Here is a 20547-nt window from a genome sequence, read left to right as displayed (position 1 = left end):
AAGGATCAGAGCCAGCCCCACCAGGCTGAGGAACAGTTTTTTCCCACGGGCAGTGAGAACGCTGAGTGCCCAAAGGAACTCCTCACACTGACCACCCAAGATGCTGCTATTTACTAAAGAGTGGCGGCTCACCACTAGGCAGGCGAACCGGCCCCGCTTGTAAGTCACGTGGCGGGGCAGCCGGCCAAAATGGCGCCATCAGGGTTTTTCCCTTCCTTCCAGCACGGGGCTCAGCCAGGGTACCACGTGATGCCCGGGTGACGTCAGCGCCCTCCAGCACGGTTCCAAGCCAGGTCTGGGCTGGGCGTATAAGTACAGCCCAGCAGCCTGCAATAAACTAGTCTGCTCACTGAGCTCAACCCGTCTGGTTGTGTGTGTTATTGCAGGAGAAGTGTAGCTGCCGCTACAAAAGAATATTTATTTATTCATATGCATATTGGCCCTGAGCAGGTATTGTTTATCTGTACATGCGTTACATCCAGTTGTGTGTCTGCGTGTTTTTACACCAAGGACCGGAGAATGCTGTTTTGTCAGGTTGTACGATAAGGTTGTACGATAAACCTGAACTTAAAGGAGCAATCAAAACACATGTTATCATGAAACAGCTGGACCATCGTAAACATGAGAGGAAGAGATCAGGTCTTTTGCTGAATTGAAAACCAGAAGATTTGGGTTTAGATGAGGGAGGAGAGAGTTAACAAGAAGCTGAGGGGTAATGTTTTCAAATAGAGAGTGAAAAGGGTATGGAGGGGGCTGCTGCAGGAGGTGGTTGAGGCAGGCACTATTGGTTGGCAAGGGGAGATTGCTGAAGAGAGTCTGTTCAATGACCTCTTCAATCCACCTACACGGCCAGACATCCACTGCGGTTGAAACTGCTATGTCAGTCCATCACCAAAGGGAGCCTGTGGTGAGGAGAGAGGGGGTGGCATCAACCACTCATCACCAACTCGCCCACCATGTTACCACTGGCATCTTCTTAACCCTGTCCTGACCTGCTCAATGTCGCAGAGTACTTCCTGTGGAGCTGAGTACTGAGTAAAAATCACTAATACCAAAAAATAAATTAAATTAATAATAAGCAAATTAAATTAACAAAATGCACATCAGAGAAAAAAATAAAACAATAAATAAATATCATGAATGTATGAAAGGTGTAGATAAGGTGGAGGTAGGTAAGTTGTTCGCATTGGTGGGAGACCAGATTGAGGGGACGTAGCCTCGAGATTCAGGGTCGTAGATTTAGGACGGAGATGAGGAGGAACTTCTTTTACCAGAGGGTGGGGAATCTGTGGAATTCGCTGCCCATTAAAGCAGTGGGGGCAACTTCAGTAAATATAGTTAAGACAAGCTTGGGTAACTTTTTATATAGTTGGGGAATTAAGAGATATGGGGAAAAGGCAGGTCGGTGGAGACGAGCTGCTCATCAGATCAGCCATGATCTCATTGAATGGCGGAGCAGGTTTGATGGGATAGATGGCCGACTCCTGCTCCTTTCTCTTCTGTTAAAAATTTTGTTAAATTTAAAAAATGTAGACATACAGGCCCTTTCGGCCCACAAGCCTGTACTGCCCAATTACACCCAACTGACCTACAACCTCTGGTACATTTTGAACAGTGGGAGGAAATTGGAGTTTTCCAGGGGAAAACTCATACAGACTCAGGGTGAATGTACAAACTCCTTACCGACATCACTGGATTCAAATCCAGTCCCAATCGCTGGCGCTGTAACAGAGTTGCACTATCTGCTATGCCAACCTTGATGTCCCATTCTCATTTGCAGATGGTGCAAAAAAGTGCCATTTCAGTCATTCAAATAGACCTTTTAGTGGTTCTGGGTAGATTATGGTTTGAGTCAGGGAGGTTCACGAGCCTAATAACTATTGGATAGAAGCTGTTCTTGAACCTCGAGGTAATGGACATCAGGCTTCTGTACCTTCTGCCTGAAGGAAGCAGTGAAAAGAGGTTGTGACCAGGGGTACGTTGGTTGCCTATATGAAGTAGATGTCTTCGATGGATGGAAAGTTCGTGCCCTGGCTGACCAAATTGTCTTCCTGAGGAGGTTCTATTTGTCTGTTTTTGGGCTAAATCCACCAGAACTGTTCCTTCCCATGAAAATTATCCATTTTTAGATTAATTTCTCAACCTGTTGAAGACCAAATAAATTTGGTTGAGGAATTTAGAAGACGAGCGCTATTCGGGGGCATCCAAGAACGTTTGGAGCTGTGATGTTCACTTTCTGTTGAACAGAAAGCCTCCCTTTGCTGCTTCAGTATGGTGTTCCAGAACTCAGTATGTGCTTCATTTAGTTGTCCCCACGTATCAAAGGAGTCAAATGCTGGCAGAACCCATTGTACAAAAGCAAAAATAAACTCCTTCCAGTAAAGTTCTAACAGCCAGGACCATTGGAATTTAAAGAGAGAGTCTTACATTGCTTCTTGTGGAAAACTTCCAAATAATTTGGCCTGTTCTGTGGAAGTAAGTCCTACATTTCAGGACTTAACCAAATGGGATTCGAGCCAGGACCGTTGTTGTTTGTTATAAATATAAATGACTTGGTTGTAAATGTAGGTGGTGATTTAGTCAGTTTGCATTTTACACTAAGATTGGTGGAACTCTGGACAGTGTGGAGATGATTAAAGAATACAAAAGGATATCAACATCAACAGACCAAGATGGAGAAATGGATTTTAATCCGGACTATTTTGGGCAGTAAATGTACAGGGAATGGATGCATTTAATGGCAGGACTCTTCACAGCATTGATGTGCTGAGGGAGCTTGGGATTCAGGTCCACAAAAATGGCTACACAAGTAGACAGGGTAATAGAGAAGGTATATGGCATTTTTTTTAAAGACATACAGAATGGTAACAGATCCTTCCAGTTTACAAGCTTGTGCCACCCAAATACACCCTTGTGACCAATTAACCTACTAACCCCATACGTCTTTGGAATGAGAGAGGAAACTGGAGCACCCGGAGGAAAGCCACACGGACACAGGGAGAATGTACAGACTCCTTACAGACAATGACAGAATTGAACCTAGGTCGCTGGCCCTGTAATAGAGTGGCGCGAACTGCTATACTAATATGCATGGATCCATGGGATGGAACATTGAGTAGAAACAGTAAGGAGGTCATGTTGCAGTTGTAGAAAACTTCGGTCAGGCCACACTTGGAGTATTGTGTGTAAATCTGGTCGCTCCATTGCAAGAAGGTATGGAGGTTTTGGAAAGGGTACAGAAGAGATTTACCAGGATGTTGCCTGGATTAGAGGGGATGAGTTAAGGGAAGGGGTTGGACAGAGTTGGGTTGTTTTTACTGGGGCGTTGGAGGCTGAAGAGAGATGAGATAGAACTTTATAAAGTCCTTAGAATCAGGGTAAAAAAAATGTCAAATGGTACATTTAAATGAGGGGGATAAACTTAAAGGAGATATGTGTGGGACAGGTTTTTTTTATGGAACAGGCTGTCAGGGGTGGGGAAGACGCAGATACAGTAGGTATTCTAGATGGACAAAGAGTGGGACATGGAACATGCTACAAGTAGTAGGGTTTTAGTTGAATGAAATCATTCACTCAGAAAAATAGGGAGAATGAGTCTCCTTTATTGAATGCTTCTCAACCAGCTGTGCAGAATTCCTCACCCATATCTTTTGGGGACAATCTGGGAATGAAACGATGCATAAACATTGGGAAAAAATGCGGGGAATGGCATGATGAAAGCATGTGTTTATTTCACCGAGGTAACGTTATTAAATATGGGAATGAGGATGTCTGAGGGTGTGGATTCAAGCTGGAGGAATTGGCTGCAAGATAAAAGATGCATTGTTTTACTCCGATAGAGGCTGAGGCACGAGGAACAAATTGAACCATCACAAAGACATACGGACTATCAGCCGAGGGTGCATTCGAAAGGAGACTGAGTCTGCACGACTGCGGTAAGATCTCGAGCTTTCATCTCTGATCAGTTTCATTCGATGCTCAGTGATGTTCTGACAGATTTTCAAAAAGAACCAGAAATAGCTGGAGCCATTTATTTAAGAAATCCATGTTTCTCTCTGTGTGAATAAGTTTCCTGGGCAAAACATTGATAAAACAAAAACGGCTTGAGCTGAAAGTTGAGGAAAAGTTTCTCGTCCTGAAGTTTAAGTTGCACGATAATGTTTTGTGAAAACTTTTTGTTTTTTGGCTCCGAACCAGATAAAAAGGAGCGCAGACGTACAGAAAGACAAGTTTCTTGCAATGAGTTACAAGTGACTTTGCAGGAGTTCCAAAACTCTACGAACGAACCATTTCCAGAGAAACAAATAGTGAGCGATGTTTCGATAGTTTTATGCGAAGCTTTCATTCCTTACTCAACATGTTCATTTCATGCTTTCACTTTACTCTCTTATTTCATGTAACTTGTTGCTGTTTACCTTTCGAGATCAACTGGAGTGTGTGTCCCCCCCCCCCCCCCCCCCCCGCCCAGCCCGAATATCTTGTGTTTGGAACAGGGAAAACCAGCTCTAGGAACGCAGAGCTCTACTGTCCAAACCCGGACCTTGCTCATCAGTTGGAGAAGAACCTGGTCAGGCTCACCAGCAGTTGTCTTAAAAAGGGCTGTGCTTTCTGGAAATCGGAGCACGCACTTTACAAGTGAGATTCAGCTCACTCCAGTGGTTCGGCCCATCTTTTTCCCCAGGCTAGCTCAGAGACAAGAAAAAAAACCTCAGCGAGTGGCGACAGAGGAGGTGTCGATGTTTCGGGTCGAGACCCTGCCCCTGGTTGGGGTGGGGAGGGAAGTCAGCCGGTAAGAGGAGGAGAGGGGCATTTCTCCTGCTAGTTCGATAGGACAGCAGGAAGGGCCACACTTGATCTTGCACCTCCTACCCCGCACTGCCCAGGGACCTCAACTGCCCATTCAGGCGAGGCAATGATCCCCTCCCCGCACCCCCTCTAACCTCAGCGATGGCACTTGGAGCTCCCGATGGGGCGAGCACCTCCGCCTTGTCTGCCATGTCCATCCTGAGCTCCCGACCTTCCCATTCCACATGGACCTGCTAGCCCATGATCTTCTTCACTGCCAGAGTGTGGTGACACTCCACTGGCCACACTCCTACCAGCCCTATTGGAGGGGGCAACCACTGTACCTGCAGGTAGGCAACCTGGGAGGCTGGCCCCACCTACCAATCACCACCCCATAAAGACGAGCTGGCCCCTTCTGGGCAGTCAGACACGTGGAGCCAGCAGGAATTGAGCCTGGTCTGTACAAGTTTAAGCCAATTAAAGCCTATTGTACAGTCTGTGGACTTTGTGTCAGAATTATCAAATGGCCAGCTGGAAGTAGAGGAACCACACCTCATGTTCTGCCTGGACAGTCCACAGCCCAATGGTAGGAACAGAGAACTTTCTCTCTCTCTCTCTCTCTCTCTCTCTCTCTCTCTCTTTCTCTCTCTTTACTCACACCCAACTCCAACCACCATCATCCATTTTCTTACTCTTCCCCCTCCTAGTTCTATCTACCTACTCCCCACACATTTCACCCATGGGATTTCCCCCTTCTTCCCTTCTGTTCCCACCCCACCATCCTCTCTCCCCCAATGGTTCCCCCTGTGAACGTACTTTCTATTCACCGGTGCTGCTGCTTAACACCCTCCACCTCCACCCTTCCCCTCCCCTCCCCCATCTTCACCCTCCCTGACCCCCACCCTACTCCTTCTTGACCCACACCCTATCTCTCCCCGACTCCCATTCCCCCTCCCTCCCCACCTTCACCCTCCCTCTCCCCACCTTCACCCTAACCCTTCCTCTTCCTCGTGTTTCTGACCCCCAATCTATATCTTCCCATTTTCCCTCCACTCCCCACCACCCTTTCCCTGCCACCTACCATCCCCAACCCCTACCTTCACCATCCCCTCCTCCCACCATTCTCCCCATCCGTGACCCCCACCTTCCTCATCCACCCTTTACCCTCTCTCTCCTCCCTGCCTCCTTCCACCCATCACCCAGCTGCCCCCACCCTCCCCTGCCCTTCTCTCTCTGTCATCCTTGTCCCACCTATCACCTTTCATCTCCTGTCTCACCAACACCACCCACTCCTTGCCTTTCACTTTCCTCTCCACCCTTAATCCTGAAGCAGTGTCTCAACCAGAAACAGTGAGCAGCCCTCTCTTCTCATTCCTCTGACCCCTCCACCACTCGCCCGCCCCCGCACCCACCCCCGCCCACAGAGGGCTGCTCGACCCACTGAGGTCACCCAGCACAATAAATGACATCAGGTCAGGCAGGATCCATGGAAGCAATTAGGTTGTCAACATTTTGGAACAGAACCCTCCATCAAAGGTTACATAGGAACAGGAGTCGGCCAAAAATGGCTCATCGAGCCTGCTCCACCATTCAATAAGGACATGGCTGTTGGAGAAGTGAAACATGAAAATCTGCAGACACCGTGGTAGAAGTAAAAACACAACGCCGGATAAACTCAAAAGGTCAAGCAATGTCCTTTATAGAGCAAAGGTGGCACAGTTAATGTAGCTGTCACAGTGCCAGCAATCGGGACTGGGGTTCGAATCCCCGCGCTATCTGCAAGGAGTTTGTACGTTCTTCTTGAGTCTGCGTGAGATTTTCCTGGGGGCTCTGGGTTCCTCCCACCATTCGAAATGTACCAGGGATGTAAGTCAATCAAGTGTGATTGGGCCTGAAGGGGCAGTTACCGTGTTGCATGTCTAAATTTAAAAAAAATTAAAAATAAAGATACATAACTAGTGTTTCAGTCTTTGTCAAGGTGTGAACTAAGTGTAGGCAGGCGTCTGAACAAAGTGGAGATGAGGAGGGGCAGGGGGAGGAGTACAGTCACACATGCAGGAGGTAAGAGGTGGATAAGGGGGAGGGAGGGCACAGCAGCAAACAAGGGGCGGGGGATGGAGCTGTGAATGCAGAGGGAAGGGGTGGAGAGCTAGAAGATGGGGAAGGGGGAGAAGAGCGGGGAGTGGGCTAGCAGAAACTGGATTAGTCGATTTTAATGCCATCCGGTTGGAGAGCACCCAGACAGAATATTGGTTGTTGCACCTCCAATTTACGGGTGTCCCTGGTTTGGCAGCGCGTGAGGATACGGACAGATATGTCGACGTGGGAGTGTGGTGCGGTATTGAAATTTCAATGCCAAGGACCAGGCGGCAGGTGGAATACTCTGATGGTCACGTTCACCGGCAGTTTGTGTGTGGCTGCAGATGGGCCCTCTCTGTCTTTGTGTGAATTCTCTTCCCGTAGAGCTGGGGAGAGTGGGCTCTCCAAGTACTACAGGCACAATCCACCCTCTGTGTTTTTCAGAGGTTCCAAATCAGCCCCCGGGGTCACCCCTGTGCTCAAGCTCGAGAAAGGCCTGTTACTGTGCTGCATGCCCCCCACCTGACACAAAAAGCACTCTGGTTCATTACACAATACCCAGTCCAGAATTGGGGTTTCCCAGGTCAGCTCTAAACCTTCCCGCCCCCCCCCCCCCCCCCCCCCACCCGCAAAGGCTTGTATAAATTCCTTCTCTTTGGATCCAGAACCAACCTGGTTTCCCATTCAACCTGCATATTAAAATCCCCCATGACCATTGTAATATTGGCCTTTTTTGCTTGCCTTCTCTACTCCCCACCCCCTCCCCTGTTGATTGCCCACCACATCCTGGCTACTGTTTTATGGAACTTATATACAACTCCCATCAGGGATATTTTACCCTTACATTTTCTTAATTCTACTCACAGTGATCCTATATCTTCCAACCTAATGTCTCCTCTTTCCAAAGATTTGATTCCATTTTTTACTATTTTTATGGATGTTTAATTCTCTGTTATGGTCTTCAATCAGCCATGACTTGGTGATGGCCACAAAGTCATACCTACCAACTTTCAGCTGCAATGACAAGACCCCCAACCTCCTCATCACCCTTTTTAATTTTGTTTCCAAGGTGCACCAAGTTAAATCCTTCGTCTTACACTTGCAGTTTTGACCTATCAACTTCCTCACAATTTCCCGACGCAGCGTATCTACTGGTGTGTCACCTGTCCTACTCATTGGCCTCTCATTCTGGTTCCCACTGCCCTGACAAACTAGTTTAAACCCTCCCCAGCAGCTCTAGCAAACATGCCCACCAGGGTATTGGTCCCCCTCCAGTTCAGGTGCAGCCCATCCTTTTTGTCCAAATCAGATCTTCCCCAGAAGAGATCCCAATGATCTAAAAATCTGAGCCCATTCCCCCTTTGCCAACTCTTCAGCCATGCATTCATCTGCCACAACTTCCTATCCCGACCCTCTCTGGCATGTGGCACAGGCAGCGAACTCGAGATGACCACCCTTGAGGTCCTGCTTTGTAGTTCCCTCCCTAATCCCTATATTCCCTCTTCGGGACATCCCTTTTCCTATCTATGTCAGTGGTACCAACATGGGCCATGACATCTGGCTACTGACCCTCCCACCTGAGGACTCAGTCAGATTTGTCCCTCGTTCTAGCACCAGGAAGGCAGCATACACTCCAGGAGTCTCAATCTTGTTCCACAGAACACCTTATCTGTTCCCTAACTATCGAATCCCCTATTGCTACAGCTCTCCTTTCACCCCCTTCCTTCCTGAGCTGAAAGGCCAGTAGTATCAGACCTGATCACTAGGGCTTGGCCTTGGTACAATGTCCCCCTTGAAAGTTTCCAAAACAGTATAATTATTGTTGGGGAGAATGACCACAAGGGTGCTCTGCACTGACTGCCTCTTCCCCTTCCTTAACGTTACTTGCCTCTTGCCTTGGTGTACCTCTTACTTTGGTGTACCATCCCTCTGCCTTCCAAATGATCCAGAGTACATCCATTCTATAAAGAGGTGCTGCTGGAAGCACTTTTGGAAGGTGTAGTCATTACAGAGTCTGCAGAACTGCCTGCAACAGTTAGATGCCGATGACTTTGACAAAAAAAAAGAGTTCTGGCCTAAATGTTTAGAGTTTTACAGCATGGAAAAGGCCCTTCAGCCCAACTTGTCCATGCTGACCAGGCTGAAAACCCAAGTTAATTCAGTTTGCCTGCCCGTGTATTTCTCTAACTGCCCTTTAACGGATTCTTACCCATGTCAAGAAACAGAGGGAGCATGGGGCCAAAATCCATAGTTTAGTCAATGTTGCCGTGCAGGCTTATAGGATAGTTAAAAAGGGTTATGGTGTACTGGTCTTCATTAGACTGGGGATTGATCTTAAGGGCTGTGAGGTCATGTTGAAGCTCTTTCAAACTCTGGTTAAACCACACTTGGAATATTGTGCTCATTTCTAGTCACCACATTACAGGAAGGATGTGGAACCTCTGAAGAGGGTTCAGAGGAGATTAACCAGGATGTTTCCTGGACTGGAGAATATGTCTCCTTCAGAAAACCAACCATTCAATGTGCATTTTAATTAAATCAACGCGTTATTTGAAGCCAATGCACAGCAAAGGAAAAGAACATTTAACCCATGATCTCCATGCCTGGATTGAATATGTTTTATGAAGCAAGATTAATAAAGCTGGTCTTTTCTCCTTAGAGAGAAAAAGGATGAGCGGTCACTTAATGGATGTCGATAAGATTTTAAAGGTCATAGATAAGGAGGTCTTTTTCCTGGGGCAAGACTAGCAAACACCAGAAGACATCGGTACAAGGAGAGGGGAGGAAAATTTAGTAGAGACATCAGGGGAGAGTGGTGGGGGCCGCGAAAGCACTGCCAGGAATGGTGGAGGAAGCTGGAACAATAGGGACATTTAAAAGACTCTTAGACAGGTATGTGGATATAAGAAAATGAGAGGGTTATGGGTGTGAGGTGGGGAAGGGTTAATTTGTTGGTAGGTTTATCTGGGTTGGCATTGAAGGGCCTTTACTGTGTTGTAATGTTCTATGCTTGAACATTACAATTGTCCCTGCCTCTACCACTTCCTCTGTTCCAAATGCCCACCACTCTCTGTTCCAAATACTTCCCCCTTTGGTCCCCATTAAATCTTTCCCCTCTCACCTCAAGTCCATGCCCTCCAGTTTTAGATTGGCCCACTCCAGGGAAAAGTGTGTGGTCATTTACCTTATCAATAACCCTAATGATTGTACAGTCCTAAAATTCGGACCGCTTGGGGATTGGGTCGCTCAAGATTTTTGGATTTTCTGGATTCTCAGGCAGTACTTATAAAATTCAAATTTAAGGGGGAATAAAGAAGTGATGAACAGGTAAATTTTGAGAGATTGTACATGATTCATTAGTGAACATGGTTCATTTATCAAAACGAGCAGTATAAAGAAAAATAAAGTGGTGGCTTCTTGCCGCTGGGCATCTGTGCACTTGCGCACGCAATTTTTAAAAAAAAATTAGAGTTTTCATAAAGTCTGGATACTTGGGTGGTCCGGATTTCAGGCATGCGTATTTTGTGGGCTTTTACTCAATAAGGTGCCCCCTCAACCTCCTACATTCCAGAGAGTCCCAACTTCTCCAACCTCTCCCTGATAACTCAAGCCCCCCCCCAGCCCCAGTTGGTATTGAATGAGCTAGCGACGGATCTCTGAGCATCTGGAGCGGTGGAGTCGGCGCGGCCTCGAACCCTTGCTGGAGTGAAGTATGTCACACGCCACAAACTGACTCCTTATGAACACACTTCAAGACTCGTGGCCTACGTCAGTGTGAATGGGATGGCAGCACTGGTCAAGCGGAGCTCTCATGAGGAAAGGGGACTGATGGGATGACTCTGTCAGGAGCAAGTATACAATCAAAGGGCTGCATGGCCACATTCTCTGTGGCAACAAGTCAATGAGATTATGACACACATTAACATAGAACCGTGATTTGCGGTCTCTGAAGGGAATTTCTTTCTTCTCTTCCTTTCCCTTCGTGTTATTTGGCACCAGAGTGTGGTGACCCTGTCAACTTCTGTAAGACGTGCAAAGGAAAACCTTTTACTGCATCTCTGTGCGTGGGAACAACAATAAACAAATTTAAATCCAGTGCCCAATGAATGGACCTGGGACGAGAGGGCATTTGGTTAAGGGTGTGCTGTGCAGTAAATAGCTCGAGAGGCTGAGACTGAGTCACTGATCTACAGGCTTTTATTCACAATGGACAAGGGTCTCATCCTGTGCCATGATCCGGGCTTTCTGGGGAAGGGTCAAGGTGTTAGAGGCTTTATACAAGGAGGGAGGGGCCACAGGCACAGTCACAGGACGGGACGGAGCCAGGTCATCAGGGATACAGCAGTTTACCACATTCACCCCTTGTTTTTTTCATTTGTCTGGCGGGGTGATGTGGACACAAAAGTCTTACAGGTTATGCCAGTCCGATGGTTTGATCTTCCATACTAACTGGCGAAGCGCCAGTTGTGAGTTTGTGGCCGGGGGCCGCGGTCCCATCCTGGACCTCCAGCGCTGTCAGCCTGCTGTGGGGGGGGGGGGAGTGACGGCTCAGCTGGAGTGTCTTGGATGGAAAGAGAAGTGGTGCTGCCTGGTGGGTGTGCTCTTTGGGGCCTCCACGTGTGCGAGGTCCCAGATAGAGACTGTTTTCTTGTGCCCATCCGGGTAGGCCATGTACCCAGTGTGGAGGAGCTGAACCCTTTTGACCAGGGGGTCGGTTTTATGAGCCCTCACCCTGGAGACGTCAACCAGGAGGGTAGTGAGGTCCCTGACGTGGACTTCCTGAGGATGGAGAAAATTCTTTCATGAGGGGTAGCGTTGGTGGCAGTACATAGCAGAGCTCAAGTGGTGTGGAGCACCTCTGGAAGGACCGCCTGCCAGTGGGAAACTGACTCTCTACTGACTGTTCCCCCAGGGATATGATTCATGGTCCTGCTGATGGCAATACCCCTGGCCAGCAGGAATTGGCGCAGCTCGTCACTGATAAACGAGGACCCCTTGTCGCTGTGGATGTAGGATGGGTACCCGAACAGGATGAACGGGTTGCATAAGGTCCCAATGATTGTGATGGTGGACATGTCAGGGCAGGGGATGGCAAAGGGGAAACTGTGAATATTTGTCGATAACCATGAGGAAGTATGTATTGCAGGAGGGAAGGGGGCCCTTGATGTCCATGCTCAGGCACTCGAAGGAGCGCGTGGCTTTTATCAGGTATGCCCTGAACGGTTGGTAGAAGGGCGGCTTGCACTCCGCACTTACCCTGAGGTCCCTGCTCATGTCTCTGTCATCCCCAATGGAGTAGGGCAGATTCCAAGATTTGATAAAGTGAAAAAATCTCATGACAATGGGGTGGCAGAGATCATTGTGGAGGGCACTGAGGTGATCCACTGTGTGCTGGCACAGGTCCCTCGTGACAGGGCATCTGAGGGCTCATTGAGCTTCCCCAGCTGGTACAGGATTGTATCTGATCATTCACTGTTATTGATATCATGTTTAAATTTGGACAAAACTGAAACTGTTTATAGATGGAGATTTAATTAATCTTTGCTAAGAAATGTAGAATGTTGTGATTTTATATGGAATCAAATACAGATATATCTAGAGATTAATCTTAATTCAGTTGATAATAAATTTGTTGTATGGGATGCATTAAAAGCTTACTTGAGAGGTCAGATATTAAATTTTTCAACTAAAGTTAAGTAGAAGTATTTACAGGAAGTAGACAAATTAGAGAAGGAAATTGCAAGTTTGGAAAGAAACTTACAAAAAAATCCATCAAAGAAAGAAAAGTTAGAACTGGAGAATAAAAAAATGCATTATAATTCAATTCAGACTTATAGGAAGGAAAGATTGATTGATAGAACTAAACAAAAGTATTACGAGTTGGGAGAAAGGGCGCATAAAATGTTGGCTTGGCAATTGTAAGCAGAGCAAGCGTTGAGGATTATTACTGCTGTTAAAAAACATTCGAGAATTAGCTATAAATCACAAGATATAAATGATTCTTTTAAAGATTTATACTAAATTATATTCACCTCAGTCATCAAAAGAATGAAGTTAAGCTTCATGATTTCTTGCATAAATTTCAACTACCATCTTTGAATGATCAGGCACGGAAAGATTTAGATTCCTCATTTACGCTGAAGGAAGTTATTATAGCCACTGTGTAATATGTTCTTAACCTGAATCTTTTTCAAAAGCAGTGATACCTAAGAAAGATAAAGACTTATTGAAGCTGAAATTGTATAGACCTAAATCATTATTAAATGTTGATTTCAAAATTGAAGCTAAAGTTTTGGCAAATAGAATAGATGAATACTTGCCCAAACTGGTTCATTTAGATCAATCTGAATTTATTAAGAAAACACACTTATCCTTATTGTAAGTCAGATTCAGGCATTTGGCGGAGGTGAGGTATTTCTGGAGGTTCACGTCATGGTCTTGCAGGTTGTGGCCGCAGATCGTGACTTTATCCAGATTTGGGAAGATGGAGACACCATTGGTTACACCAAAGGGGACCCTGAGGAAGTGGTAGAGGTGGCCGCCCACCTCGAAAACTGTGAACTGGCGATACTCAGGGCGGATGGGGAGTTGGTGGTAGGCAGATTTCAGGTCTATCGTGGAGAACACACAATACTGGGAGATTTGGTTGACCATATCCATGATGCAAGGGAGGGGGGTACACATGCATCTAAGTGTAGCGGTTGATGGTTTGACTGTAGTCAATCACCATTCTACGATTACCCTCACCCTTGACCACCACTACCTGAGCTCTTCAGGGGCTGGTGCTGGCCTCGATAATCCCCTCGTCCAGGAGTCGTCGTACCTCCACCTTTGTAAACACCCTGTCGTCCTCACTGTATCGCCTGCTTGTTGTGGTGACTGGCTTACAGTTAAGGGTGAGGTAGGCGAACAGCGGCAGGGGGTCGTTGCGGAGGGTAGAGAGACCGCGCGTTGAATGGGCCAGCTGTGGGGGGGGGGGGGGAAGTAGAGCAGCTGGTTAAGGGATGCAGGTTGCCAACCGTGAGGGGTGGGAGAGGGCTGTCATATTGCATAGTGACACTCTAAGTGGCACTGGAAGTCTATCACCCACAGTACTGGCGCGCAGAGCTGCACTATAATAAGGAGCTTAAAGTCTCTATATGTCGTGCCCCGTAGTGTAGGTGTGGATTTCTGCAGATTAAGACATTGAGGCTCGGGCGTCTTTGTAAGTGACCGGTTTAGCCTCGAGGGAGTAACGTTGGACAGTGTCAGGATAAATAAAATTCTTGATGCTCCATCTAGTGAAAAAGCATTTAGTCACCTGCTCGTTGATGGAGACATCCATCATGGAGTGGGTGAATTGATGAGGACTGTTCTGATCCAGCACCACTGAGGCCAAGGTCACAGGTGCCCATGTGGCAGCGTGGGTATCCCTGGAAATCAGCACCATCCAAGATGGCGGCCCCCATGTTGTGGCGTGGTCATCTCCACAGGTACAGTCACAGAACGGGGTGGAGCCAGGTAATCGGGAACACAGCAGTTCGCACAGGGTGAAATGTTGAAGGGGAACATTTGGGGGAACTTCCCTCAGAAAGTGGAGCACACTGCCAGCAGAAATGGTGGATGTGGGTTCGATTTCAACACTTAAGAGAAGATTGGATTCAAGTCAAGTTTATTGTCATCTGATTGTACAAATACAACCTGATGAAACAGCGTTCTCCAGTCCTCAGTGCAAAACACGCAGACACACACACACACCCAGACATATCAGTACACACACAAACACACACACACACACACACACACACACACACACACACACACACACACACACACACACACACACACACACGTGTATATTTTGCTTCATGAATATGAGAGCCTCGGAGTGTCAGTGTGAGCAGTTCTTTGGTCATTCAGCATTCTCCCTGCCCGTGGGAAGAAGCTGTTCCTCAGCCTGGTGGTGCTGGTTCTGATCCTCCTGGATCTCTTCCTTGACAGGAGCAGTGGAAATGATGCTGTGTGCGGGGTGGAAGGGGTCCTCAGTGGTTTTCCCTCTTCAGACAATGATCCTGATAGATCATGTTGATGGGGGGAGGGGGGGGAGGGATAGGTCTATGGATGGGAGGGCTATGGTCCGGATGCAGGTTGGTGGGACTAGACAGAATAAGTAGTCCAGCATGGACTAGATGGACTGAAGGAAGTGAAACACGAAAGTCTGTAGACACTCTGATTGTAGTAAAAACTCTGCTGGTCTTGCAGGGAGGTAAAGATATATATTTTTATTTTAAATTTAAATTTAGACATACAGCATGGTAACAGGCCCTTTCAATCCATGAGTCCATGCTGCCCAATTTACACCCAATTAACCTTCACCCCTGGCACATTTCAAAGAGTGCCAGGAAACTGGAGCCCCTGGGTAAAACCCACACAGACACGGGGAGAACATGCAAACTCCTTACCGATTCGAACCCAGGTCACTAGTGCTGTAACATTGTTGCTCATTTTATTGCTTTAACTGTTCTACCCTATATTGCAAATGATTCGGGCCGAAGCCCTTTTGAGTTCAGGCTCAAAATGTCAGTAATAAATCTTTACTTCCAATGAATGCTGCAAGACTGGCTGAGAATTGGCAGGAAGCAAAGGGTGAGAATAAGGGAATCCCGTCCTGGTTGGTTGCCTGTGATGTCCGTAAGTGTCGGTGTTGGGGCCGCTTCTTTTTACAATGTATATTGATGATTTAGATTGTGGATTTAATGGTTTTGTGGCTAAGTTTGCAGATGACACCAAGATAGGTGGTTGAGTCGGAAGCGTAGAAGAAACTGAAAGCTTGCAGAGAGACTTGGACAGCTCAGGAGAATGGGTGAAGAAATGACAGATGCAATATAATGTTGAGAAATGTACGGTTGTGCATTTTGGTCGAGCAAATAAGCTGTTGGATCAGTATTTGGATGGGGAGAAAATTCAAACCTCAGAAGTACAAGGAGACTTAGGAGTCCTCGTGCAGGATACCCTGAAAGTTGACCAGCAGGTTGGATCGGCGGTAAAGAAGGCGAATGCTATGTTGGAATTTGTTTCAAACGGGATTGTGTACAAGAGTAAAGAGGTATTGATGAGACTCTGTGGGGAACTGGTGAGACCTCATTTGGAGTAACTGGGCAGTTTTGGGCCCCATATCTCAGAAAGGATATAGCAAGGTTAGAGGGGGTACAGAGAAGGTTAACCAGAATGATTCCAGGAATAAAGATAACATATGAGGAACACTTAGCGGCTCTTGGAATCTATTCATTAGAATATAGAAGAATGAGAGGGGATCTCATAGAAACATTTTGAATAATGAATGGATTGGACAGAGTGGATGTAAATAAGATGTTTTCCTCTTGGCTCCAGGACAAGAGGGTACAGTCTTAGAATTAAAAAGTACCCATTTACAACAGAGATGAGGAGAAATTTCTTTGGCCAGAGGGTCATGGATTTGTGGAATTCATTGCCACATGCGGTTGTGGAGCCCAGATCATTGGGAGGAGTTTAAAGGGGAAATTGATAGGTATCTAATTAGTCAGGGTATCATGGGATATGGGGACAAGGTTAGAACTTGGAACTAGATGCGAGAAAAGTTTAGCTCAGGGAGGTTTCAAGGAGCAGACTCGAGGGGCCAATTGGCCTGCTTCTGTTCCTTTTTCTTGTGATCTTCAGGCTCCTGCACCTTGAGTCTGGAGGTTGTGACCAGAGTGATGGGGACTCTTGATGAATGTGGCTGTCTTCTTGAGGTAGTGTTGCAACCGACACACTTTCCCAGCAGCCAAGACCCCAGCCGATCCATCACAACACTGCAATCCAGGGAGTCCACAGCCCATCCTGAGGAAGAAAGCCAGCTCACGTCTTAGTTGATCATGGCTGGAGAAGGTTCAGCACCACGTTTAGTACCTCCTGGGGTCTCAGAGGCTCATGGCCCCTGTCAGTTCAGTGATCCGAGGCTGTGTTTGGTTGATTTTCCCTGTTGGAGCTGCTGTTCTGTCGCCTGGGACAGAACTCACAGCAGCCACAGCTGTATCCAGAGGCGCAGAACTCCTGCCCTAAAGACATGCAGATGCTGGAAACACGAACAAAAACAGAAAATGCAGGAAGAAGTTGCTGAGTTGTGCCAGCATTTTATGTGTGACCTTCAGTCTGAGTTGTTGGAAGTTAAGGCTAAGAAAAATGATGACTGATGTATTTGCACAGTCTAAGCATTGAACTGAAACAGAGCTGGATCTCCAGGCACTTCTTAAGTTCCATTTCAACATCAAAACCATCTTGTGTGTCCCCTGTCTTCCACCATGTCTCAATCGGACTGGAACGATTACAGTGCCAGCGACCCGGATTCGAATCCCGTGCTGTCTGGAAGGAGTTGATACGTTTTCCCCAGTCTGCGAGGGTGTTCCCTGGGGGTTCCGGTTTCCTCCCACCCTCCAAGTTGTAAGTTAGTTTTGGTAGAATTGGGTGGCACGGATTCAAGTGGTTGGAATCGGTTTTTACCGTGTTGTAAATTGAAACAAAGTGATGCTATAGATTTGGGTTTCTTTGTGAGCTAGTGAAATTCTCTGGATTAGAATTTGGTTTCCAAAATCTAAAGGAATTAAGATGAGAAATAAGTGAAAAACTCTTTACAAAGAGTCACATCCCATAGGCATCTCGGCCCTAATTTTGTTTATTGTGGTTATGTCTGGATGTTAAGATAGATATGGAACATGGAGCATTGTAGTTCAGGCCCTTCGAACGACGATGTTGAGCTAGCTTATATAAACCTACTCAACAACCTAGCCCTTCCTTACCTCTTACCCTTATTTCTTTGCATCCATGAGCCTGTCTAGTATTTTAAAAATCCCTATTGTTCCAGCCTCCACCACCACCCCTGGCAAGGCATTCCAGGCCCCCACTACTCTCTGTGTGAAAAACTTACCCCTGACGTCTCCCCTAAATATCCCTCCCTTCACTTTGATGTGTGTCCTCTGGTCCTTACTACTCTCGCCCACTAAAAGGCGCTGGCTGTCCACCGTATCAATGCCTCTCATTATCTTGTTGACCTCTATTAAATCACCTCATATCCTTTTTCATTCCAAAGAGAAAAGCCCAACCTCTATCAACCTTGCTTTATAAGGCACGTTCTCTAATCCAGGCATCATCTCATTATGCTTGGGCACCTGCCTCCATCTTGCTCACACCTTGATGAAGGGCACAAGCCTGAAATGTTAGCTCTGTATCTTTGCTTTATTAAGTAAACTACTTGAGATGCTGAGTTTCCCCAGTGTTGTGTTTTTACTTTAATAATGATGTCTGCAGGCTTTCCTGTTTTACTCCTAACATCCTGGTAAATCTCCTCTTCGTCCTCTCCACAGCTTCCACATCCTTCCTGTCATGTGGTGACCAGAAATGAACACAATATTTTAAGTGTGATCTAACCAGAGTTTTATAGAGCTGCAACATGAACTCTTGACCCTTGAACTCAATCCCCCGACTAACTCAATCCCCCGACACATCATAGGCCTTCTTACCTACCTATCAACCTGTGTGGCAACCTTGAGATCTATGGATTTGGACCCCAACATCCCTCAGTTCTGTCACACATTTAAGAATCCTGTCATTAACCAAATACTCTGTCTGCAAGTTTGACCCTCCAAAATGTATCACTTTGCACTTATCCGGATTGAACTCCATCTGTCACTTCTCTGTCTAACTCTGCATCCGGTCTATATCCCTGTTGTAACCTGCAACAACCTTCAACACTATCCACAACACCTCCAAGCTTCATGTCATCTAAAATTCAGTCACAGGAGATTATTAAACCATGTTAAATGTTGGCCCAAGTTCAAGTTTATTGTCATCTGATTGTACAAGTACAACCCACGAAACCGCATTCTCTGGTCCTCGGTGCAAAAATGTGCAGACCCACAACCAGACGTAACACACATACAGACAAACGATACATGTGCATGGTACATATAGACATATAAAAATAAATAAATATTGTGCAGCGTTCTCACTGCCTGTGGGAAAGAAGCTGTTCCTCAGCCTGGTGGTGCTGGCTCTGATCCTCCTGGATCTCTTCCCCGATGGGAAAGATACCGTGCGTGGGGTGGAAGGGGTCCTCAGTGATTTTGCACTCCCTCTTCAGACAATGATCCCGGTAGATCATGTCAATGCTGTTGCACTGAATTTACCTGAATCTCTGGATGTCTCTCCAGTGCCGATCGAGCATGACTCAATGCTTCCTACAGGCATTTTTCCACAATACTTTTCAAGAACTTGTGGTTCAATAAGATCTTTTAAAAATTCAGATAAATTCACATCCCAACTTTTCGCTGATTGGAATGTACATTGATGCAAACTCGAAGAAGGCTCGCCAACGGCTATACTTTGTGAGGTGCTTGAGAAGACTCGGTACGTCACCGAAGACTCTCGTAAGCTTCTACAGATTTACCATGGAGAACAGTCTGCCTGGTTGCATCACTGTCTGGTACAGAGGCACTAACTCTCAGGACAAGACAAAACTCCAGAGGGTTGTTCACTCGGCCTGTGACATCACGGGCACCAGACTTCATTCCATCGAGGACATCTAAATGAGACGGGGTCTTAAAAAAGCAACCTCTATTCTCAAAGACCCCCACCACCATTCTGCTACCATCGGGAAAAAGGTACAGGAGCCAGTGGCATAAGGACAGCTTCTTCCCCTGAATGATCAATGAACCAAAGACACTGCATTACTTTTCATACACAATTATTGTTATTATTTTATTTTATTTTTTATAGTAATATCCTAAGATGGTTATAATATGAATGTTTGCCCTGTGATGCTGCCGCCCCAAAACACCGATTTTCAAGACTTGTTCATGACTATAAATCCTGATTCTGATTCTGAATCTTCAATGGCATCTCAAAATATATTGGTGCTTCCAAAATATTCCGGTGAAACCAATGCCTATTTTCTTTAACTTTCTGATGATTTAAAATCCCAATTTAGGAACAGAGGAACTGATGTGAATAAGGAGACGCTGTCCGTCCCTTTCCTCAGCTGTCTGACTGGCTGAGATCCTTGCTTTTTTTGCCACGTCTAAATCCGTAACCTGCATGGGTGTCTTATTTTCAAGGGAAACCTTTCAGCGATGTTGTTTGAGCATTGCTGTGGGAAATTGATGGCAGTTACACATGAGCAATGCAGACACTGGGATTATAGTAAACACACCAAAATGCTGGAGGGACTCAGCTGGTCTTTTCAGCGTCCACAGGTGACAAATATGTATTACTGACATTTTGGGCCTGAGCCTTTCTTCAAGGAATAAGTAGAATGAGCTTGAAGGAGGAAATCTCAGAAAGTGTCAGAATTCAGATAATGGGGAGGAATCCAGACCAACACAAGGTGCTAATTGGATACCATAAGGGACAAGGTGAGGATTTATCATGTTTGTGGGAAAGGTGAAGGAATGGCAAGATAGAGACAGGGAAAAACGGCAGGGAGAATGTGGGGGGGGGGGGGTTTAATGAAAGCCAGAGAAGTCAATGTTAATGCCATCCGGTTGGAGGGGGCCTAGACGGAAGGTGAGGTGTCGTTCCTCCAATTTGTGAGTGGTCTCAGTCCGGCAGCACATGAGACCACGGATAAACGTGTCAGCAAGGGAATGGGGTGGGGGATTGAAATGGGCAGCCCCTGGGGGATCCGCACAGGTG

At 46.5% G+C, this 20547-nt stretch overlaps 1 protein-coding gene across 1 annotated transcript in view; it reads left to right on the top strand.

The window, feature by feature from the left end:
• Positions 1-3774: 3774 nt before the first annotated feature.
• Positions 3775-20547, top strand: part of prelp (proline/arginine-rich end leucine-rich repeat protein) — a 33974-nt gene continuing 17201 nt past the window's right edge. The window contains exon 1 of the mRNA XM_069942202.1: positions 3775-3935. The gene's annotated coding sequence lies outside the window, so the exon portion shown is untranslated. The remainder of the gene's footprint in view (positions 3936-20547) is intronic.

This window comes from Narcine bancroftii, chromosome 5 (assembly GCF_036971445.1).
Source record: "Narcine bancroftii isolate sNarBan1 chromosome 5, sNarBan1.hap1, whole genome shotgun sequence".
Taxonomy (NCBI): Eukaryota; Metazoa; Chordata; class Chondrichthyes; order Torpediniformes; family Narcinidae; genus Narcine; species Narcine bancroftii.
This window is presented reverse-complemented; position numbering and strand designations above follow the sequence as displayed.